The sequence below is a fragment of the Misgurnus anguillicaudatus genome, chromosome 20 (assembly GCF_027580225.2).
Source record: "Misgurnus anguillicaudatus chromosome 20, ASM2758022v2, whole genome shotgun sequence".
In the NCBI taxonomy this organism is placed as follows: Eukaryota; Metazoa; Chordata; class Actinopteri; order Cypriniformes; family Cobitidae; genus Misgurnus; species Misgurnus anguillicaudatus.
In genome coordinates this window covers 5,441,087-5,459,439 of record NC_073356.2, presented here as the reverse complement: position 1 = coordinate 5,459,439, position 18,353 = coordinate 5,441,087, and the positions used below count along the sequence as shown (strand labels likewise).

At 47.2% G+C, this 18,353-nt stretch overlaps 45 non-coding genes across 45 annotated transcripts; 38 read left to right on the top strand and 7 right to left on the bottom strand.

The window, feature by feature from the left end:
- Positions 1-518: 518 nt before the first annotated feature.
- Positions 519-590, top strand: trnap-ugg (transfer RNA proline (anticodon UGG)). The gene has a single exon. It is a non-coding gene; the product is annotated as a tRNA-Pro (tRNA).
- Positions 591-680: 90 nt separating this feature from the next.
- On the top strand, positions 681-754 carry trnai-aau (transfer RNA isoleucine (anticodon AAU)). Its single transcript has one exon. It is a non-coding gene; the product is annotated as a tRNA-Ile (tRNA).
- An 80-nt stretch (positions 755-834) lies between these two features.
- Positions 835-907, top strand: trnaf-gaa (transfer RNA phenylalanine (anticodon GAA)). Its single transcript has one exon. It is a non-coding gene; the product is annotated as a tRNA-Phe (tRNA).
- Positions 908-1,014: 107 nt separating this feature from the next.
- On the top strand, positions 1,015-1,086 carry trnaq-cug (transfer RNA glutamine (anticodon CUG)). Its single transcript has one exon. It is a non-coding gene; the product is annotated as a tRNA-Gln (tRNA).
- Positions 1,087-1,766: 680 nt separating this feature from the next.
- Positions 1,767-1,839, bottom strand: trnaa-agc (transfer RNA alanine (anticodon AGC)). The gene has a single exon. It is a non-coding gene; the product is annotated as a tRNA-Ala (tRNA).
- A 93-nt stretch (positions 1,840-1,932) lies between these two features.
- trnap-agg (transfer RNA proline (anticodon AGG)) lies at positions 1,933-2,004 on the top strand. Its single transcript has one exon. It is a non-coding gene; the product is annotated as a tRNA-Pro (tRNA).
- A 1,020-nt stretch (positions 2,005-3,024) lies between these two features.
- Positions 3,025-3,096, top strand: trnap-ugg (transfer RNA proline (anticodon UGG)). The gene has a single exon. It is a non-coding gene; the product is annotated as a tRNA-Pro (tRNA).
- Positions 3,097-3,186: 90 nt separating this feature from the next.
- On the top strand, positions 3,187-3,260 carry trnai-aau (transfer RNA isoleucine (anticodon AAU)). Its single transcript has one exon. It is a non-coding gene; the product is annotated as a tRNA-Ile (tRNA).
- An 80-nt stretch (positions 3,261-3,340) lies between these two features.
- On the top strand, positions 3,341-3,413 carry trnaf-gaa (transfer RNA phenylalanine (anticodon GAA)). Its single transcript has one exon. It is a non-coding gene; the product is annotated as a tRNA-Phe (tRNA).
- A 107-nt stretch (positions 3,414-3,520) lies between these two features.
- On the top strand, positions 3,521-3,592 carry trnaq-cug (transfer RNA glutamine (anticodon CUG)). The gene has a single exon. It is a non-coding gene; the product is annotated as a tRNA-Gln (tRNA).
- Positions 3,593-4,272: 680 nt separating this feature from the next.
- trnaa-agc (transfer RNA alanine (anticodon AGC)) lies at positions 4,273-4,345 on the bottom strand. The gene has a single exon. It is a non-coding gene; the product is annotated as a tRNA-Ala (tRNA).
- Positions 4,346-4,438: 93 nt separating this feature from the next.
- Positions 4,439-4,510, top strand: trnap-agg (transfer RNA proline (anticodon AGG)). The gene has a single exon. It is a non-coding gene; the product is annotated as a tRNA-Pro (tRNA).
- A 1,020-nt stretch (positions 4,511-5,530) lies between these two features.
- trnap-ugg (transfer RNA proline (anticodon UGG)) lies at positions 5,531-5,602 on the top strand. The gene has a single exon. It is a non-coding gene; the product is annotated as a tRNA-Pro (tRNA).
- A 90-nt stretch (positions 5,603-5,692) lies between these two features.
- On the top strand, positions 5,693-5,766 carry trnai-aau (transfer RNA isoleucine (anticodon AAU)). The gene has a single exon. It is a non-coding gene; the product is annotated as a tRNA-Ile (tRNA).
- An 80-nt stretch (positions 5,767-5,846) lies between these two features.
- On the top strand, positions 5,847-5,919 carry trnaf-gaa (transfer RNA phenylalanine (anticodon GAA)). Its single transcript has one exon. It is a non-coding gene; the product is annotated as a tRNA-Phe (tRNA).
- A 107-nt stretch (positions 5,920-6,026) lies between these two features.
- On the top strand, positions 6,027-6,098 carry trnaq-cug (transfer RNA glutamine (anticodon CUG)). Its single transcript has one exon. It is a non-coding gene; the product is annotated as a tRNA-Gln (tRNA).
- A 680-nt stretch (positions 6,099-6,778) lies between these two features.
- On the bottom strand, positions 6,779-6,851 carry trnaa-agc (transfer RNA alanine (anticodon AGC)). The gene has a single exon. It is a non-coding gene; the product is annotated as a tRNA-Ala (tRNA).
- A 93-nt stretch (positions 6,852-6,944) lies between these two features.
- Positions 6,945-7,016, top strand: trnap-agg (transfer RNA proline (anticodon AGG)). The gene has a single exon. It is a non-coding gene; the product is annotated as a tRNA-Pro (tRNA).
- A 1,020-nt stretch (positions 7,017-8,036) lies between these two features.
- trnap-ugg (transfer RNA proline (anticodon UGG)) lies at positions 8,037-8,108 on the top strand. The gene has a single exon. It is a non-coding gene; the product is annotated as a tRNA-Pro (tRNA).
- Positions 8,109-8,198: 90 nt separating this feature from the next.
- On the top strand, positions 8,199-8,272 carry trnai-aau (transfer RNA isoleucine (anticodon AAU)). The gene has a single exon. It is a non-coding gene; the product is annotated as a tRNA-Ile (tRNA).
- Positions 8,273-8,352: 80 nt separating this feature from the next.
- Positions 8,353-8,425, top strand: trnaf-gaa (transfer RNA phenylalanine (anticodon GAA)). The gene has a single exon. It is a non-coding gene; the product is annotated as a tRNA-Phe (tRNA).
- A 107-nt stretch (positions 8,426-8,532) lies between these two features.
- trnaq-cug (transfer RNA glutamine (anticodon CUG)) lies at positions 8,533-8,604 on the top strand. Its single transcript has one exon. It is a non-coding gene; the product is annotated as a tRNA-Gln (tRNA).
- Positions 8,605-9,284: 680 nt separating this feature from the next.
- Positions 9,285-9,357, bottom strand: trnaa-agc (transfer RNA alanine (anticodon AGC)). The gene has a single exon. It is a non-coding gene; the product is annotated as a tRNA-Ala (tRNA).
- Positions 9,358-9,450: 93 nt separating this feature from the next.
- trnap-agg (transfer RNA proline (anticodon AGG)) lies at positions 9,451-9,522 on the top strand. The gene has a single exon. It is a non-coding gene; the product is annotated as a tRNA-Pro (tRNA).
- A 1,020-nt stretch (positions 9,523-10,542) lies between these two features.
- Positions 10,543-10,614, top strand: trnap-ugg (transfer RNA proline (anticodon UGG)). The gene has a single exon. It is a non-coding gene; the product is annotated as a tRNA-Pro (tRNA).
- Positions 10,615-10,704: 90 nt separating this feature from the next.
- Positions 10,705-10,778, top strand: trnai-aau (transfer RNA isoleucine (anticodon AAU)). Its single transcript has one exon. It is a non-coding gene; the product is annotated as a tRNA-Ile (tRNA).
- Positions 10,779-10,858: 80 nt separating this feature from the next.
- trnaf-gaa (transfer RNA phenylalanine (anticodon GAA)) lies at positions 10,859-10,931 on the top strand. Its single transcript has one exon. It is a non-coding gene; the product is annotated as a tRNA-Phe (tRNA).
- Positions 10,932-11,724: 793 nt separating this feature from the next.
- On the top strand, positions 11,725-11,796 carry trnap-ugg (transfer RNA proline (anticodon UGG)). The gene has a single exon. It is a non-coding gene; the product is annotated as a tRNA-Pro (tRNA).
- A 90-nt stretch (positions 11,797-11,886) lies between these two features.
- Positions 11,887-11,960, top strand: trnai-aau (transfer RNA isoleucine (anticodon AAU)). The gene has a single exon. It is a non-coding gene; the product is annotated as a tRNA-Ile (tRNA).
- Positions 11,961-12,040: 80 nt separating this feature from the next.
- On the top strand, positions 12,041-12,113 carry trnaf-gaa (transfer RNA phenylalanine (anticodon GAA)). The gene has a single exon. It is a non-coding gene; the product is annotated as a tRNA-Phe (tRNA).
- A 107-nt stretch (positions 12,114-12,220) lies between these two features.
- trnaq-cug (transfer RNA glutamine (anticodon CUG)) lies at positions 12,221-12,292 on the top strand. The gene has a single exon. It is a non-coding gene; the product is annotated as a tRNA-Gln (tRNA).
- Positions 12,293-12,972: 680 nt separating this feature from the next.
- On the bottom strand, positions 12,973-13,045 carry trnaa-agc (transfer RNA alanine (anticodon AGC)). Its single transcript has one exon. It is a non-coding gene; the product is annotated as a tRNA-Ala (tRNA).
- A 93-nt stretch (positions 13,046-13,138) lies between these two features.
- Positions 13,139-13,210, top strand: trnap-agg (transfer RNA proline (anticodon AGG)). Its single transcript has one exon. It is a non-coding gene; the product is annotated as a tRNA-Pro (tRNA).
- A 1,020-nt stretch (positions 13,211-14,230) lies between these two features.
- trnap-ugg (transfer RNA proline (anticodon UGG)) lies at positions 14,231-14,302 on the top strand. The gene has a single exon. It is a non-coding gene; the product is annotated as a tRNA-Pro (tRNA).
- A 90-nt stretch (positions 14,303-14,392) lies between these two features.
- Positions 14,393-14,466, top strand: trnai-aau (transfer RNA isoleucine (anticodon AAU)). The gene has a single exon. It is a non-coding gene; the product is annotated as a tRNA-Ile (tRNA).
- An 80-nt stretch (positions 14,467-14,546) lies between these two features.
- Positions 14,547-14,619, top strand: trnaf-gaa (transfer RNA phenylalanine (anticodon GAA)). Its single transcript has one exon. It is a non-coding gene; the product is annotated as a tRNA-Phe (tRNA).
- A 107-nt stretch (positions 14,620-14,726) lies between these two features.
- On the top strand, positions 14,727-14,798 carry trnaq-cug (transfer RNA glutamine (anticodon CUG)). Its single transcript has one exon. It is a non-coding gene; the product is annotated as a tRNA-Gln (tRNA).
- Positions 14,799-15,478: 680 nt separating this feature from the next.
- Positions 15,479-15,551, bottom strand: trnaa-agc (transfer RNA alanine (anticodon AGC)). The gene has a single exon. It is a non-coding gene; the product is annotated as a tRNA-Ala (tRNA).
- A 93-nt stretch (positions 15,552-15,644) lies between these two features.
- trnap-agg (transfer RNA proline (anticodon AGG)) lies at positions 15,645-15,716 on the top strand. Its single transcript has one exon. It is a non-coding gene; the product is annotated as a tRNA-Pro (tRNA).
- A 1,020-nt stretch (positions 15,717-16,736) lies between these two features.
- Positions 16,737-16,808, top strand: trnap-ugg (transfer RNA proline (anticodon UGG)). The gene has a single exon. It is a non-coding gene; the product is annotated as a tRNA-Pro (tRNA).
- Positions 16,809-16,898: 90 nt separating this feature from the next.
- On the top strand, positions 16,899-16,972 carry trnai-aau (transfer RNA isoleucine (anticodon AAU)). The gene has a single exon. It is a non-coding gene; the product is annotated as a tRNA-Ile (tRNA).
- Positions 16,973-17,052: 80 nt separating this feature from the next.
- trnaf-gaa (transfer RNA phenylalanine (anticodon GAA)) lies at positions 17,053-17,125 on the top strand. The gene has a single exon. It is a non-coding gene; the product is annotated as a tRNA-Phe (tRNA).
- A 107-nt stretch (positions 17,126-17,232) lies between these two features.
- Positions 17,233-17,304, top strand: trnaq-cug (transfer RNA glutamine (anticodon CUG)). Its single transcript has one exon. It is a non-coding gene; the product is annotated as a tRNA-Gln (tRNA).
- Positions 17,305-17,984: 680 nt separating this feature from the next.
- Positions 17,985-18,057, bottom strand: trnaa-agc (transfer RNA alanine (anticodon AGC)). The gene has a single exon. It is a non-coding gene; the product is annotated as a tRNA-Ala (tRNA).
- A 93-nt stretch (positions 18,058-18,150) lies between these two features.
- Positions 18,151-18,222, top strand: trnap-agg (transfer RNA proline (anticodon AGG)). The gene has a single exon. It is a non-coding gene; the product is annotated as a tRNA-Pro (tRNA).
- Positions 18,223-18,353: the final 131 nt, after the last annotated feature.

The following is an 18,353-nucleotide window of genomic DNA, read 5'->3' as shown; positions in this document are numbered from 1 at the left end:
TCGCCATGAATATCCCCATAGATGGCGAAATGGCATTAAGAATAAAGTAGCATGTTTAACTATTCCAGTTTTTCCAAACAAAACTAATATTAATGCTATACAATACGGACCTTGTCACAGTATTTTGTTTCCATCTATGTTGCAGCAGTTTTGCAAAAAGGACTTTCTGTGCTGAAATGACTGTGACCCTGGGAACAAATCATTGATAGGTTTGGGTGATGAGTGTTTGGCTCAGAGCCTGTAAGTCATAACAAAGGTGTTCAGCTGGGTTCAGGTCCGAGATTTATGCAGACCAGTCAAGTTCTTTCACACCATTTCAAATTTCAAGCAATTAGCATGTTCTGATATCGATAAGTGCTTATTTTGACACCAGCCCAACACTAGGGCAGGTTGGCTCATTGTGGCGAATCAGAGTAGCAGGACCAAAAAGGCCCATCCCCAGGAACTGCCTGAGGAAGCTGGTGACTGTGTTGTGGACACATGTTTCACAACGGCAAAGCACCGCGGTCTTACGCCTTGGCTCGTTGGTCTAGGGGTATGATTCTCGCTTTGGGTGCGAGAGGTCCCGGGTTCAAATCCCGGACGAGCCCGTCCCTCGATTTGCTTCTTGTTGCTGCTACGCTGTGAAACATTCATGTCAGTCCTGGCAGAGACGTTCGCAGTACCACTAGACGACCCTTGGCCGGTTAGCTCAGTTGGTTAGAGCGTGGTGCTAATAACGCCAAGGTCGCGGGTTCGATCCCCGTACGGGCCATGCGTTTTTCCTACCTCTTGTGGCTGACCGCTTTAATGCTGTGATTTGTCATGGAAATTCCTGCCACACAAGCCGCTGCGGCCGAAATAGCTCAGTTGGGAGAGCGTTAGACTGAAGATCTAAAGGTCCCTGGTTCGATCCCGGGTTTCGGCATTGATGGCCAATTCTTAAGGGTTCGTTTAGCCGACTCGCCGCGGCTTACCTAACAGTTCCTGTCCTTTTTTCCGTGACCCAGTGCATCAGGCGCCAAAGCAAAACGTGGTTCCATGGTGTAATGGTTAGCACTCTGGACTCTGAATCCAGCGATCCGAGTTCAAATCTCGGTGGGACCTGTTGGAGCTTTTGGGGATTTCCAAGCAGAACCCTGTCCAAGGGAACAGTGTTTGTAACCCCCAAAACAATCCCCCGCCATTTAAGCCTTTCTACCAGAGCACTCAGGCTGTAGACGAAAAATGAGTTAATTCAAGCAACATTGAGCACTTTTTTCTGTTCACCCTGACGGTGGGCCGACAACACACAATGTGGCAAGTTTCAGCAACCACAAGCACATTACAGGGAAGCAAATTAAACGAAACCTTAGGATAAATGAAAAATGCATCGACATTTTGGTTAAATGAAACACACAGCTCATGTGTCCAGGCCAAAGAAAACACACAGCTCACGTGTACAATCTGACAATGAAATGCAATAAAAATACCTTACCAGAAATGACAGGAAGACAAATGAACATTGAAAGCAAATGATTCAAATTTTAAAGGGCAACAAAATGCTGCTGGAATGTAAAGCTCCTTGTTGCTTTGTGAAGTAACATCCGAATAGGAGACGTTCGTGTGTGTGCTCAGGTGCCATTTTGAGGACCGACACTGGGACCTGTTGGCTTTTTAAAGCAAATTGTTAGATCTGGAGCCAAAGTGAAGCCCTTTTCTGCAAGTGTAAACCGCAAAAGCACCCACAGAGAGGGAACGCCTCGGGTCTGTAGCTTCAGAGAATTTAGCAACAAATCAAAATCACGTGGAGAATGCGGGCATCGATCCCGCTACCTCTCGCATGCTAAGCGAGCGCTCTACCATTTGAGCTAATTCCCCTTGCGCCCAAAGCGTGACTGTTTTGGCTTGTTGGAAGCTGGCTGCTACGTGGTGGAAAAATGTCTCCCAGGGGGCCGGAGGGGTTCTCCGATTGGCTCGTTGGTCTAGGGGTATGATTCTCGCTTAGGGTGCGAGAGGTCCCGGGTTCAAATCCCGGACGAGCCCACCTTTAAACTCGCCTCTCGGAGCTTTAACACACAACACCGCTGTGTATGGCAATCCGGGCAGTGATGCATGTGTCCAATTTAGTTTACGGATGATTCATCAGAATTTTCTCCCAATCTAAAATCAACACTTGGAAAATGTGATAAAGACATGGCTTCTTAGATGTTACTTGACGTTACAACGTACACTAAGTTTTGGGATGCCCCTTCTAATAAAGATGTTTGGGACAACACAGTGGCCATCCCAAACAGAGCACTGTTGTCTCACAGCAAGTAGGTCTCCTGTTCAAGCCCTGGCTGGATCAGGAGGCCTTTCTGTGTAAAGTTTACATGTTCCCCTTGAGTCAACGTAGAATTACTCTGGGCTCGGTGTTATTTGGTTTCCTTCCACAGTACAAAAACTATACACACATTGGTCTATACACAGACACATGGCAGGGAAGGGCAATTTGACATCTCCAATTCACCTAACCCGCGTTTCTGACGTTGCCAATAACCAGTTCTCGCCATGAATATCCCCATAGATGGCGAAATGGCATTAAGAATAAAGTAGCATGTTTAACTATTCCAGTTTTTCCAAACAAAACTAATATTAATGCTATACAATACGGACCTTGTCACAGTATTTTGTTTCCATCTATGTTGCAGCAGTTTTGCAAAAAGGACTTTCTGTGCTGAAATGACTGTGACCCTGGGAACAAATCATTGATAGGTTTGGGTGATGAGTGTTTGGCTCAGAGCCTGTAAGTCATAACAAAGGTGTTCAGCTGGGTTCAGGTCCGAGATTTATGCAGACCAGTCAAGTTCTTTCACACCATTTCAAATTTCAAGCAATTAGCATGTTCTGATATCGATAAGTGCTTATTTTGACACCAGCCCAACACTAGGGCAGGTTGGCTCATTGTGGCGAATCAGAGTAGCAGGACCAAAAAGGCCCATCCCCAGGAACTGCCTGAGGAAGCTGGTGACTGTGTTGTGGACACATGTTTCACAACGGCAAAGCACCGCGGTCTTACGCCTTGGCTCGTTGGTCTAGGGGTATGATTCTCGCTTTGGGTGCGAGAGGTCCCGGGTTCAAATCCCGGACGAGCCCGTCCCTCGATTTGCTTCTTGTTGCTGCTACGCTGTGAAACATTCATGTCAGTCCTGGCAGAGACGTTCGCAGTACCACTAGACGACCCTTGGCCGGTTAGCTCAGTTGGTTAGAGCGTTGTGCTAATAACGCCAAGGTCGCGGGTTCGATCCCCGTACGGGCCATGCGTTTTTCCTACCTCTTGTGGCTGACCGCTTTAATGCTGTGATTTGTCATGGAAATTCCTGCCACACAAGCCGCTGCGGCCGAAATAGCTCAGTTGGGAGAGCGTTAGACTGAAGATCTAAAGGTCCCTGGTTCGATCCCGGGTTTCGGCATTGATGGCCAATTCTTAAGGGTTCGTTTAGCCGACTCGCCGCGGCTTACCTAACAGTTCCTGTCCTTTTTTCCGTGACCCAGTGCATCAGGCGCCAAAGCAAAACGTGGTTCCATGGTGTAATGGTTAGCACTCTTGACTCTGAATCCAGCGATCCGAGTTCAAATCTCGGTGGGACCTGGTGGAGCTTTTGGGGATTTCCAAGCAGAACCCTGTCCAAGGGAACAGTGTTTGTAACCCCCAAAACAATCCCCCGCCCTTTAAGCCTTTCTACCAGAGCACTCAGGCTGTAGACGAAAAATGAGTTAATTCAAGCAACATTGAGCACTTTTTTCTGTTCACCCTGACGGTGGGCCGACAACACACAATGTGGCAAGTTTCAGCAACCACAAGCACATTACAGGGAAGCAAATTAAACGAAACCTTAGGATAAATGAAAAATGCATCGACATTTTGGTTAAATGAAACACACAGCTCATGTGTCCAGGCCAAAGAAAACACACAGCTCACGTGTACAATCTGACAATGAAATGCAATAAAAATACCTTACCAGAAATGACAGGAAGACAAATGAACATTGAAAGCAAATGATTCAAATTTTAAAGGGCAACAAAATGCTGCTGGAATGTAAAGCTCCTTGTTGCTTTGTGAAGTAACATCCGAATAGGAGACGTTCGTGTGTGTGCTCAGGTGCCATTTTGAGGACCGACACTGGGACCTGTTGGCTTTTTAAAGCAAATTGTTAGATCTGGAGCCAAAGTGAAGCCCTTTTCTGCAAGTGTAAACCGCAAAAGCACCCACAGAGAGGGAACGCCTCGGGTCTGTAGCTTCAGAGAATTTAGCAACAAATCAAAATCACGTGGAGAATGCGGGCATCGATCCCGCTACCTCTCGCATGCTAAGCGAGCGCTCTACCATTTGAGCTAATTCCCCTTGCGCCCAAAGCGTGACTGTTTTGGCTTGTTGGAAGCTGGCTGCTACGTGGTGGAAAAATGTCTCCCAGGGGGCCGGAGGGGTTCTCCGATTGGCTCGTTGGTCTAGGGGTATGATTCTCGCTTAGGGTGCGAGAGGTCCCGGGTTCAAATCCCGGACGAGCCCACCTTTAAACTCGCCTCTCGGAGCTTTAACACACAACACCGCTGTGTATGGCAATCCGGGCAGTGATGCATGTGTCCAATTTAGTTTACGGATGATTCATCAGAATTTTCTCCCAATCTAAAATCAACACTTGGAAAATGTGATAAAGACATGGCTTCTTAGATGTTACTTGACGTTACAACGTACACTAAGTTTTGGGATGCCCCTTCTAATAAAGATGTTTGGGACAACACAGTGGCCATCCCAAACAGAGCACTGTTGTCTCACAGCAAGTAGGTCTCCTGTTCAAGCCCTGGCTGGATCAGGAGGCCTTTCTGTGTAAAGTTTACATGTTCCCCTTGAGTCAACGTAGAATTACTCTGGGCTCGGTGTTATTTGGTTTCCTTCCACAGTACAAAAACTATACACACATTGGTCTATACACAGACACATGGCAGGGAAGGGCAATTTGACATCTCCAATTCACCTAACCCGCGTTTCTGACGTTGCCAATAACCAGTTCTCGCCATGAATATCCCCATAGATGGCGAAATGGCATTAAGAATAAAGTAGCATGTTTAACTATTCCAGTTTTTCCAAACAAAACTAATATTAATGCTATACAATACGGACCTTGTCACAGTATTTTGTTTCCATCTATGTTGCAGCAGTTTTGCAAAAAGGACTTTCTGTGCTGAAATGACTGTGACCCTGGGAACAAATCATTGATAGGTTTGGGTGATGAGTGTTTGGCTCAGAGCCTGTAAGTCATAACAAAGGTGTTCAGCTGGGTTCAGGTCCGAGATTTATGCAGACCAGTCAAGTTCTTTCACACCATTTCAAATTTCAAGCAATTAGCATGTTCTGATATCGATAAGTGCTTATTTTGACACCAGCCCAACACTAGGGCAGGTTGGCTCATTGTGGCGAATCAGAGTAGCAGGACCAAAAAGGCCCATCCCCAGGAACTGCCTGAGGAAGCTGGTGACTGTGTTGTGGACACATGTTTCACAACGGCAAAGCACCGCGGTCTTACGCCTTGGCTCGTTGGTCTAGGGGTATGATTCTCGCTTTGGGTGCGAGAGGTCCCGGGTTCAAATCCCGGACGAGCCCGTCCCTCGATTTGCTGCTTGTTGCTGCTATGCTGTGAAACATTCATGTCAGTCCTGGCAGAGACGTTCGCAGTACCACTAGACGACCCTTGGCCGGTTAGCTCAGTTGGTTAGAGCGTGGTGCTAATAACGCCAAGGTCGCGGGTTCGATCCCCGTACGGGCCATGCGTTTTTCCTACCTCTTGTGGCTGACCGCTTTAATGCTGTGATTTGTCATGGAAATTCCTGCCACACAAGCCGCTGCGGCCGAAATAGCTCAGTTGGGAGAGCGTTAGACTGAAGATCTAAAGGTCCCTGGTTCGATCCCGGGTTTCGGCATAGATGGCCAATTCTTAAGGGTTCGTTTAGCCGACTCGCCGCGGCTTACCTAACAGTTCCTGTCCTTTTTTCCGTGACCCAGTGCATCAGGCGCCAAAGCAAAACGTGGTTCCATGGTGTAATGGTTAGCACTCTGGACTCTGAATCCAGCGATCCGAGTTCAAATCTCGGTGGGACCTGTTGGAGCTTTTGGGGATTTCCAAGCAGAACCCTGTCCAAGGGAACAGTGTTTGTAACCCCCAAAACAATCCCCCGCCCTTTAAGCCTTTCTACCAGAGCACTCAGGCTGTAGACGAAAAATGAGTTAATTCAAGCAACATTGAGCACTTTTTTCTGTTCACCCTGACGGTGGGCCGACAACACACAATGTGGCAAGTTTCAGCAACCACAAGCACATTACAGGGAAGCAAATTAAACGAAACCTTAGGATAAATGAAAAATGCATCGACATTTTGGTTAAATGAAACACACAGCTCATGTGTCCAGGCCAAAGAAAACACACAGCTCACGTGTACAATCTGACAATGAAATGCAATAAAAATACCTTACCAGAAATGACAGGAAGACAAATGAACATTGAAAGCAAATGATTCAAATTTTAAAGGGCAACAAAATGCTGCTGGAATGTAAAGCTCCTTGTTGCTTTGTGAAGTAACATCCGAATAGGAGACGTTCGTGTGTGCGCTCAGGTGCCATTTTGAGGACCGACACTGGGACCTGTTGGCTTTTTAAAGCAAATTGTTAGATCTGGAGCCAAAGTGAAGCCCTTTTCTGCAAGTGTAAACCGCAAAAGCACCCACAGAGAGGGAACGCCTCGGGTCTGTAGCTTCAGAGAATTTAGCAACAAATCAAAATCACGTGGAGAATGCGGGCATCGATCCCGCTACCTCTCGCATGCTAAGCGAGCGCTCTACCATTTGAGCTAATTCCCCTTGCGCCCAAAGCGTGACTGTTTTGGCTTGTTGGAAGCTGGCTGCTACGTGGTGGAAAAATGTCTCCCAGGGGGCCGGAGGGGTTCTCCGATTGGCTCGTTGGTCTAGGGGTATGATTCTCGCTTAGGGTGCGAGAGGTCCCGGGTTCAAATCCCGGACGAGCCCACCTTTAAACTCGCCTCTCGGAGCTTTAACACACAACACCGCTGTGTATGGCAATCCGGGCAGTGATGCATGTGTCCAATTTAGTTTACGGATGATTCATCAGAATTTTCTCCCAATCTAAAATCAACACTTGGAAAATGTGATAAAGACATGGCTTCTTAGATGTTACTTGACGTTACAACGTACACTAAGTTTTGGGATGCCCCTTCTAATAAAGATGTTTGGGACAACACAGTGGCCATCCCAAACAGAGCACTGTTGTCTCACAGCAAGTAGGTCTCCTGTTCAAGCCCTGGCTGGATCAGGAGGCCTTTCTGTGTAAAGTTTACATGTTCCCCTTGAGTCAACGTAGAATTACTCTGGGCTCGGTGTTATTTGGTTTCCTTCCACAGTACAAAAACTATACACACATTGGTCTATACACAGACACATGGCAGGGAAGGGCAATTTGACATCTCCAATTCACCTAACCCGCATTTCTGACGTTGCCAATAACCAGTTCTCGCCATGAATATCCCCATAGATGGCGAAATGGCATTAAGAATAAAGTAGCATGTTTAACTATTCCAGTTTTTCCAAACAAAACTAATATTAATGCTATACAATACGGACCTTGTCACAGTATTTTGTTTCCATCTATGTTGCAGCAGTTTTGCAAAAAGGACTTTCTGTGCTGAAATGACTGTGACCCTGGGAACAAATCATTGATAGGTTTGGGTGATGAGTGTTTGGCTCAGAGCCTGTAAGTCATAACAAAGGTGTTCAGCTGGGTTCAGGTCCGAGATTTATGCAGACCAGTCAAGTTCTTTCACACCATTTCAAATTTCAAGCAATTAGCATGTTCTGATATCGATAAGTGCTTATTTTGACACCAGCCCAACACTAGGGCAGGTTGGCTCATTGTGGCGAATCAGAGTAGCAGGACCAAAAAGGCCCATCCCCAGGAACTGCCTGAGGAAGCTGGTGACTGTGTTGTGGACACATGTTTCACAACGGCAAAGCACCGCGGTCTTACGCCTTGGCTCGTTGGTCTAGGGGTATGATTCTCGCTTTGGGTGCGAGAGGTCCCGGGTTCAAATCCCGGACGAGCCCGTCCCTCCATTTGCTTCTTGTTGCTGCTACGCTGTGAAACATTCATGTCAGTCCTGGCAGAGACGTTCGCAGTACCACTAGACGACCCTTGGCCGGTTAGCTCAGTTGGTTAGAGCGTGGTGCTAATAACGCCAAGGTCGCGGGTTCGATCCCCGTACGGGCCATGCGTTTTTCCTACCTCTTGTGGCTGACCGCTTTAATGCTGTGATTTGTCATGGAAATTCCTGCCACACAAGCCGCTGCGGCCGAAATAGCTCAGTTGGGAGAGCGTTAGACTGAAGATCTAAAGGTCCCTGGTTCGATCCCGGGTTTCGGCATTGATGGCCAATTCTTAAGGGTTCGTTTAGCCGACTCGCCGCGGCTTACCTAACAGTTCCTGTCCTTTTTTCCGTGACCCAGTGCATCAGGCGCCAAAGCAAAACGTGGTTCCATGGTGTAATGGTTAGCACTCTGGACTCTGAATCCAGCGATCCGAGTTCAAATCTCGGTGGGACCTGTTGGAGCTTTTGGGGATTTCCAAGCAGAACCCTGTCCAAGGGAACAGTGTTTGTAACCCCCAAAACAATCCCCCGCCCTTTAAGCCTTTCTACCAGAGCACTCAGGCTGTAGACGAAAAATGAGTTAATTCAAGCAACATTGAGCACTTTTTTCTGTTCACCCTGACGGTGGGCCGACAACACACAATGTGGCAAGTTTCAGCAACCACAAGCACATTACAGGGAAGCAAATTAAACGAAACCTTAGGATAAATGAAAAATGCATCGACATTTTGGTTAAATGAAACACACAGCTCATGTGTCCAGGCCAAAGAAAACACACAGCTCACGTGTACAATCTGACAATGAAATGCAATAAAAATACCTTACCAGAAATGACAGGAAGACAAATGAACATTGAAAGCAAATGATTCAAATTTTAAAGGGCAACAAAATGCTGCTGGAATGTAAAGCTCCTTGTTGCTTTGTGAAGTAACATCCGAATAGGAGACGTTCGTGTGTGTGCTCAGGTGCCATTTTGAGGACCGACACTGGGACCTGTTGGCTTTTTAAAGCAAATTGTTAGATCTGGAGCCAAAGTGAAGCCCTTTTCTGCAAGTGTAAACCGCAAAAGCACCCACAGAGAGGGAACGCCTCGGGTCTGTAGCTTCAGAGAATTTAGCAACAAATCAAAATCACGTGGAGAATGCGGGCATCGATCCCGCTACCTCTCGCATGCTAAGCGAGCGCTCTACCATTTGAGCTAATTCCCCTTGCGCCCAAAGCGTGACTGTTTTGGCTTGTTGGAAGCTGGCTGCTACGTGGTGGAAAAATGTCTCCCAGGGGGCCGGAGGGGTTCTCCGATTGGCTCGTTGGTCTAGGGGTATGATTCTCGCTTAGGGTGCGAGAGGTCCCGGGTTCAAATCCCGGACGAGCCCACCTTTAAACTCGCCTCTCGGAGCTTTAACACACAACACCGCTGTGTATGGCAATCCGGGCAGTGATGCATGTGTCCAATTTAGTTTACGGATGATTCATCAGAATTTTCTCCCAATCTAAAATCAACACTTGGAAAATGTGATAAAGACATGGCTTCTTAGATGTTACTTGACGTTACAACGTACACTAAGTTTTGGGATGCCCCTTCTAATAAAGATGTTTGGGACAACACAGTGGCCATCCCAAACAGAGCACTGTTGTCTCACAGCAAGTAGGTCTCCTGTTCAAGCCCTGGCTGGATCAGGAGGCCTTTCTGTGTAAAGTTTACATGTTCCCCTTGAGTCAACGTAGAATTACTCTGGGCTCGGTGTTATTTGGTTTCCTTCCACAGTACAAAAACTATACACACATTGGTCTATACACAGACACATGGCAGGGAAGGGCAATTTGACATCTCCAATTCACCTAACCCGCGTTTCTGACGTTGCCAATAACCAGTTCTCGCCATGAATATCCCCATAGATGGCGAAATGGCATTAAGAATAAAGTAGCATGTTTAACTATTCCAGTTTTTCCAAACAAAACTAATATTAATGCTATACAATACGGACCTTGTCACAGTATTTTGTTTCCATCTATGTTGCAGCAGTTTTGCAAAAAGGACTTTCTGTGCTGAAATGACTGTGACCCTGGGAACAAATCATTGATAGGTTTGGGTGATGAGTGTTTGGCTCAGAGCCTGTAAGTCATAACAAAGGTGTTCAGCTGGGTTCAGGTCCGAGATTTATGCAGACCAGTCAAGTTCTTTCACACCATTTCAAATTTCAAGCAATTAGCATGTTCTGATATCGATAAGTGCTTATTTTGACACCAGCCCAACACTAGGGCAGGTTGGCTCATTGTGGCGAATCAGAGTAGCAGGACCAAAAAGGCCCATCCCCAGGAACTGCCTGAGGAAGCTGGTGACTGTGTTGTGGACACATGTTTCACAACGGCAAAGCACCGCGGTCTTACGCCTTGGCTCGTTGGTCTAGGGGTATGATTCTCGCTTTGGGTGCGAGAGGTCCCGGGTTCAAATCCCGGACGAGCCCGTCCCTCGATTTGCTGCTTGTTGCTGCTACGCTGTGAAACATTCATGTCAGTCCTGGCAGAGACGTTCGCAGTACCACTAGACGACCCTTGGCCGGTTAGCTCAGTTGGTTAGAGCGTGGTGCTAATAACGCCAAGGTCGCGGGTTCGATCCCCGTACGGGCCATGCGTTTTTCCTACCTCTTGTGGCTGACCGCTTTAATGCTGTGATTTGTCATGGAAATTCCTGCCACACAAGCCGCTGCGGCCGAAATAGCTCAGTTGGGAGAGCGTTAGACTGAAGATCTAAAGGTCCCTGGTTCGATCCCGGGTTTCGGCATAGATGGCCAATTCTTAAGGGTTCGTTTAGCCGACTCGCCGCGGCTTACCTAACAGTTCCTGTCCTTTTTTCCGTGACCCAGTACATCTGTGTAAAGTTTACATGTTCCCCTTGAGTCAACGTAGAATTACTCTGGGCTCGGTGTTATTTGGTTTCCTTCCACAGTACAAAAACTATACACACATTGGTCTATACACAGACACATGGCAGGGAAGGGCAATTTGACATCTCCAATTCACCTAACCCGCATTTCTGACGTTGCCAATAACCAGTTCTCGCCATGAATATCCCCATAGATGGCGAAATGGCATTAAGAATAAAGTAGCATGTTTAACTATTCCAGTTTTTCCAAACAAAACTAATATTAATGCTATACAATACGGACCTTGTCACAGTATTTTGTTTCCATCTATGTTGCAGCAGTTTTGCAAAAAGGACTTTCTGTGCTGAAATGACTGTGACCCTGGGAACAAATCATTGATAGGTTTGGGTGATGAGTGTTTGGCTCAGAGCCTGTAAGTCATAACAAAGGTGTTCAGCTGGGTTCAGGTCCGAGATTTATGCAGACCAGTCAAGTTCTTTCACACCATTTCAAATTTCAAGCAATTAGCATGTTCTGATATCGATAAGTGCTTATTTTGACACCAGCCCAACACTAGGGCAGGTTGGCTCATTGTGGCGAATCAGAGTAGCAGGACCAAAAAGGCCCATCCCCAGGAACTGCCTGAGGAAGCTGGTGACTGTGTTGTGGACACATGTTTCACAACGGCAAAGCACCGCGGTCTTACGCCTTGGCTCGTTGGTCTAGGGGTATGATTCTCGCTTTGGGTGCGAGAGGTCCCGGGTTCAAATCCCGGACGAGCCCGTCCCTCCATTTGCTTCTTGTTGCTGCTACGCTGTGAAACATTCATGTCAGTCCTGGCAGAGACGTTCGCAGTACCACTAGACGACCCTTGGCCGGTTAGCTCAGTTGGTTAGAGCGTGGTGCTAATAACGCCAAGGTCGCGGGTTCGATCCCCGTACGGGCCATGCGTTTTTCCTACCTCTTGTGGCTGACCGCTTTAATGCTGTGATTTGTCATGGAAATTCCTGCCACACAAGCCGCTGCGGCCGAAATAGCTCAGTTGGGAGAGCGTTAGACTGAAGATCTAAAGGTCCCTGGTTCGATCCCGGGTTTCGGCATTGATGGCCAATTCTTAAGGGTTCGTTTAGCCGACTTGCCGCGGCTTACCTAACAGTTCCTGTCCTTTTTTCCGTGACCCAGTGCATCAGGCGCCAAAGCAAAACGTGGTTCCATGGTGTAATGGTTAGCACTCTGGACTCTGAATCCAGCGATCCGAGTTCAAATCTCGGTGGGACCTGTTGGAGCTTTTGGGGATTTCCAAGCAGAACCCTGTCCAAGGGAACAGTGTTTGTAACCCCCAAAACAATCCCCCGCCCTTTAAGCCTTTCTACCAGAGCACTCAGGCTGTAGACGAAAAATGAGTTAATTCAAGCAACATTGAGCACTTTTTTCTGTTCACCCTGACGGTGGGCCGACAACACACAATGTGGCAAGTTTCAGCAACCACAAGCACATTACAGGGAAGCAAATTAAACGAAACCTTAGGATAAATGAAAAATGCATCGACATTTTGGTTAAATGAAACACACAGCTCATGTGTCCAGGCCAAAGAAAACACACAGCTCACGTGTACAATCTGACAATGAAATGCAATAAAAATACCTTACCAGAAATGACAGGAAGACAAATGAACATTGAAAGCAAATGATTCAAATTTTAAAGGGCAACAAAATGCTGCTGGAATGTAAAGCTCCTTGTTGCTTTGTGAAGTAACATCCGAATAGGAGACGTTCGTGTGTGTGCTCAGGTGCCATTTTGAGGACCGACACTGGGACCTGTTGGCTTTTTAAAGCAAATTGTTAGATCTGGAGCCAAAGTGAAGCCCTTTTCTGCAAGTGTAAACCGCAAAAGCACCCACAGAGAGGGAACGCCTCGGGTCTGTAGCTTCAGAGAATTTAGCAACAAATCAAAATCACGTGGAGAATGCGGGCATCGATCCCGCTACCTCTCGCATGCTAAGCGAGCGCTCTACCATTTGAGCTAATTCCCCTTGCGCCCAAAGCGTGACTGTTTTGGCTTGTTGGAAGCTGGCTGCTACGTGGTGGAAAAATGTCTCCCAGGGGGCCGGAGGGGTTCTCCGATTGGCTCGTTGGTCTAGGGGTATGATTCTCGCTTAGGGTGCGAGAGGTCCCGGGTTCAAATCCCGGACGAGCCCACCTTTAAACTCGCCTCTCGGAGCTTTAACACACAACACCGCTGTGTATGGCAATCCGGGCAGTGATGCATGTGTCCAATTTAGTTTACGGATGATTCATCAGAATTTTCTCCCAATCTAAAATCAACACTTGGAAAATGTGATAAAGACATGGCTTCTTAGATGTTACTTGACGTTACAACGTACACTAAGTTTTGGGATGCCCCTTCTAATAAAGATGTTTGGGACAACACAGTGGCCATCCCAAACAGAGCACTGTTGTCTCACAGCAAGTAGGTCTCCTGTTCAAGCCCTGGCTGGATCAGGAGGCCTTTCTGTGTAAAGTTTACATGTTCCCCTTGAGTCAACGTAGAATTACTCTGGGCTCGGTGTTATTTGGTTTCCTTCCACAGTACAAAAACTATACACACATTGGTCTATACACAGACACATGGCAGGGAAGGGCAATTTGACATCTCCAATTCACCTAACCCGCATTTCTGACGTTGCCAATAACCAGTTCTCGCCATGAATATCCCCATAGATGGCGAAATGGCATTAAGAATAAAGTAGCATGTTTAACTATTCCAGTTTTTCCAAACAAAACTAATATTAATGCTATACAATACGGACCTTGTCACAGTATTTTGTTTCCATCTATGTTGCAGCAGTTTTGCAAAAAGGACTTTCTGTGCTGAAATGACTGTGACCCTGGGAACAAATCATTGATAGGTTTGGGTGATGAGTGTTTGGCTCAGAGCCTGTAAGTCATAACAAAGGTGTTCAGCTGGGTTCAGGTCCGAGATTTATGCAGACCAGTCAAGTTCTTTCACACCATTTCAAATTTCAAGCAATTAGCATGTTCTGATATCGATAAGTGCTTATTTTGACACCAGCCCAACACTAGGGCAGGTTGGCTCATTGTGGCGAATCAGAGTAGCAGGACCAAAAAGGCCCATCCCCAGGAACTGCCTGAGGAAGCTGGTGACTGTGTTGTGGACACATGTTTCACAACGGCAAAGCACCGCGGTCTTACGCCTTGGCTCGTTGGTCTAGGGGTATGATTCTCGCTTTGGGTGCGAGAGGTCCCGGGTTCAAATCCCGGACGAGCCCGTCCCTCCATTTGCTTCTTGTTGCTGCTACGCTGTGAAACATTCATGTCAGTCCTGGCAGAGACGTTCGCAGTACCACTAGACGACCCTTGGCCGGTTAGCTCAGTTGGTTAGAGCGTGGTGCTAATAACGCCAAGGTCGCGGGTTCGATCCCCGTACGGGCCATGCGTTTTTCCTACCTCTTGTGGCTGACCGCTTTAATGCTGTGATTTGTCATGGAAATTCCTGCCACACAAGCCGCTGCGGCCGAAATAGCTCAGTTGGGAGAGCGTTAGACTGAAGATCTAAAGGTCCCTGGTTCGATCCCGGGTTTCGGCATTGATGGCCAATTCTTAAGGGTTCGTTTAGCCGACTCGCCGCGGCTTACCTAACAGTTCCTGTCCTTTTTTCCGTGACCCAGTGCATCAGGCGCCAAAGCAAAACGTGGTTCCATGGTGTAATGGTTAGCACTCTGGACTCTGAATCCAGCGATCCGAGTTCAAATCTCGGTGGGACCTGTTGGAGCTTTTGGGGATTTCCAAGCAGAACCCTGTCCAAGGGAACAGTGTTTGTAACCCCCAAAACAATCCCCCGCCATTTAAGCCTTTCTACCAGAGCACTCAGGCTGTAGACGAAAAATGAGTTAATTCAAGCAACATTGAGCACTTTTTTCTGTTCACCCTGACGGTGGGCCGACAACACACAATGTGGCAAGTTTCAGCAACCACAAGCACATTACAGGGAAGCAAATTAAACGAAACCTTAGGATAAATGAAAAATGCATCGACATTTTGGTTAAATGAAACACACAGCTCATGTGTCCAGGCCAAAGAAAACACACAGCTCACGTGTACAATCTGACAATGAAATGCAATAAAAATACCTTACCAGAAATGACAGGAAGACAAATGAACATTGAAAGCAAATGATTCAAATTTTAAAGGGCAACAAAATGCTGCTGGAATGTAAAGCTCCTTGTTGCTTTGTGAAGTAACATCCGAATAGGAGACGTTCGTGTGTGTGCTCAGGTGCCATTTTGAGGACCGACACTGGGACCTGTTGGCTTTTTAAAGCAAATTGTTAGATCTGGAGCCAAAGTGAAGCCCTTTTCTGCAAGTGTAAACCGCAAAAGCACCCACAGAGAGGGAACGCCTCGGGTCTGTAGCTTCAGAGAATTTAGCAACAAATCAAAATCACGTGGAGAATGCGGGCATCGATCCCGCTACCTCTCGCATGCTAAGCGAGCGCTCTACCATTTGAGCTAATTCCCCTTGCGCCCAAAGCGTGACTGTTTTGGCTTGTTGGAAGCTGGCTGCTACGTGGTGGAAAAATGTCTCCCAGGGGGCCGGAGGGGTTCTCCGATTGGCTCGTTGGTCTAGGGGTATGATTCTCGCTTAGGGTGCGAGAGGTCCCGGGTTCAAATCCCGGACGAGCCCACCTTTAAACTCGCCTCTCGGAGCTTTAACACACAACACCGCTGTGTATGGCAATCCGGGCAGTGATGCATGTGTCCAATTTAGTTTACGGATGATTCATCAGAATTTTCTCCCAATCTAAAATCAACACTTGGAAAATGTGATAAAGACATGGCTTCTTAGATGTTACTTGACGTTACAACGTACACTAAGTTTTGGGATGCCCCTTCTAATAAAGATGTTTGGGACAACACAGTGGCCATCCCAAACAGAGCACTGTTGTCTCACAGCAAGTAGGTCTCCTGTTCAAGCCCTGGCTGGATCAGGAGGCCTTTCTGTGTAAAGTTTACATGTTCCCCTTGAGTCAACGTAGAATTACTCTGGGCTCGGTGTTATTTGGTTTCCTTCCACAGTACAAAAACTATACACACATTGGTCTATACACAGACACATGGCAGGGAAGGGCAATTTGACATCTCCAATTCACCTAACCCGCATTTCTGACGTTGCCAATAACCAGTTCTCGCCATGAATATCCCCATAGATGGCGAAATGGCATTAAGAATAAAGTAGCATGTTTAACTATTCCAGTTTTTCCAAACAAAACTAATATTAATGCTATACAATACGGACCTTGTCACAGTATTTTGTTTCCATCTATGTTGCAGCAGTTTTGCAAAAAGGACTTTCTGTGCTGAAATGACTGTGACCCTGGGAACAAATCATTGATAGGTTTGGGTGATGAGTGTTTGGCTCAGAGCCTGTAAGTCATAACAAAGGTGTTCAGCTGGGTTCAGGTCCGAGATTTATGCAGACCAGTCAAGTTCTTTCACACCATTTCAAATTTCAAGCAATTAGCATGTTCTGATATCGATAAGTGCTTATTTTGACACCAGCCCAACACTAGGGCAGGTTGGCTCATTGTGGCGAATCAGAGTAGCAGGACCAAAAAGGCCCATCCCCAGGAACTGCCTGAGGAAGCTGGTGACTGTGTTGTGGACACATGTTTCACAACGGCAAAGCACCGCGGTCTTACGCCTTGGCTCGTTGGTCTAGGGGTATGATTCTCGCTTTGGGTGCGAGAGGTCCCGGGTTCAAATCCCGGACGAGCCCGTCCCTCCATTTGCTTCTTGTTGCTGCTACGCTGTGAAACATTCATGTCAGTCCTGGCAGAGACGTTCGCAGTACCACTAGACGACCCTTGGCCGGTTAGCTCAGTTGGTTAGAGCGTGGTGCTAATAACGCCAAGGTCGCGGGTTCGATCCCCGTACGGGCCATGCGTTTTTCCTACCTCTTGTGGCTGACCGCTTTAATGCTGTGATTTGTCATGGAAATTCCTGCCACACAAGCCGCTGCGGCCGAAATAGCTCAGTTGGGAGAGCGTTAGACTGAAGATCTAAAGGTCCCTGGTTCGATCCCGGGTTTCGGCATTGATGGCCAATTCTTAAGGGTTCGTTTAGCCGACTCGCCGCGGCTTACCTAACAGTTCCTGTCCTTTTTTCCGTGACCCAGTGCATCAGGCGCCAAAGCAAAACGTGGTTCCATGGTGTAATGGTTAGCACTCTGGACTCTGAATCCAGCGATCCGAGTTCAAATCTCGGTGGGACCTGTTGGAGCTTTTGGGGATTTCCAAGCAGAACCCTGTCCAAGGGAACAGTGTTTGTAACCCCCAAAACAATCCCCCGCCATTTAAGCCTTTCTACCAGAGCACTCAGGCTGTAGACGAAAAATGAGTTAATTCAAGCAACATTGAGCACTTTTTTCTGTTCACCCTGACGGTGGGCCGACAACACACAATGTGGCAAGTTTCAGCAACCACAAGCACATTACAGGGAAGCAAATTAAACGAAACCTTAGGATAAATGAAAAATGCATCGACATTTTGGTTAAATGAAACACACAGCTCATGTGTCCAGGCCAAAGAAAACACACAGCTCACGTGTACAATCTGACAATGAAATGCAATAAAAATACCTTACCAGAAATGACAGGAAGACAAATGAACATTGAAAGCAAATGATTCAAATTTTAAAGGGCAACAAAATGCTGCTGGAATGTAAAGCTCCTTGTTGCTTTGTGAAGTAACATCCGAATAGGAGACGTTCGTGTGTGTGCTCAGGTGCCATTTTGAGGACCGACACTGGGACCTGTTGGCTTTTTAAAGCAAATTGTTAGATCTGGAGCCAAAGTGAAGCCCTTTTCTGCAAGTGTAAACCGCAAAAGCACCCACAGAGAGGGAACGCCTCGGGTCTGTAGCTTCAGAGAATTTAGCAACAAATCAAAATCACGTGGAGAATGCGGGCATCGATCCCGCTACCTCTCGCATGCTAAGCGAGCGCTCTACCATTTGAGCTAATTCCCCTTGCGCCCAAAGCGTGACTGTTTTGGCTTGTTGGAAGCTGGCTGCTACGTGGTGGAAAAATGTCTCCCAGGGGGCCGGAGGGGTTCTCCGATTGGCTCGTTGGTCTAGGGGTATGATTCTCGCTTAGGGTGCGAGAGGTCCCGGGTTCAAATCCCGGACGAGCCCACCTTTAAACTCGCCTCTCGGAGCTTTAACACACAACACCGCTGTGTATGGCAATCCGGGCAGTGATGCATGTGTCCAATTTAGTTTACGGATGATTCATCAGAATTTTCTCCCAATCTAAAATCAACACT